Source organism: Otolemur garnettii, unplaced genomic scaffold (assembly GCF_000181295.1).
Source record: "Otolemur garnettii isolate 467f Iridium unplaced genomic scaffold, OtoGar3 scaffold00115, whole genome shotgun sequence".
In the NCBI taxonomy this organism is placed as follows: Eukaryota; Metazoa; Chordata; class Mammalia; order Primates; family Galagidae; genus Otolemur; species Otolemur garnettii.
The window spans coordinates 6,140,318-6,140,961 of NW_003852510.1; positions in this window are offsets into that span (position 1 = coordinate 6,140,318).

Here is a 644-nt window from a genome sequence, read left to right on the forward strand (position 1 = left end):
CCTGGGCTGGGGATTCGAACCCACCACCTTAGGTGTATGTGGCTGGCGCCTTAGCCGCTTGAGCCACAGGCGCTGAGCCATTTGCTTGTTTTTCTAAGATGGGTTCTAACTACATCACCCCAGCTGGAGTGCTGTGGCACTATTATATCTCACTGTGGCCTCAAACTCCCTAGCTCTAGCAATCCTGCTGCTTCAGCCTCCCAAGCAGTTGGGTCTATGGGCATGCACCACCAAGCCAGTCTAATGTGTTTTATGTTTTGTATTTTATGTTGCCCAGTCTCAAGCACCTGACCTCAAGCAATGCTCCTGGTTTGGCCTCCCACAGCACTGAGGTTACAGGTGTGAGCCATTGAGCCCAGCCAAAAATTAAATGTTCGTATGGAAAATTTTCTTACACCACATGTGCCTTATAATGTTTTTATTATGTCTGCCTATTTGAATGATAAATTGGCTGGATCTAAACTTCTAGGTTACTACTGATATCAGGGTGATTCTTATTCCTTTGATAGGTGATTTGCTCTTCCTTTCAGGAAGCTTTTAGAATTTTCTCACTTGCTTTGATGTTCTTAAGTGTGCTTAGATTTATGTTTTTCCTTATCTCTCTTGTTAGGCATTTTTTGATATTTTTAATCTTAATCTTTAAT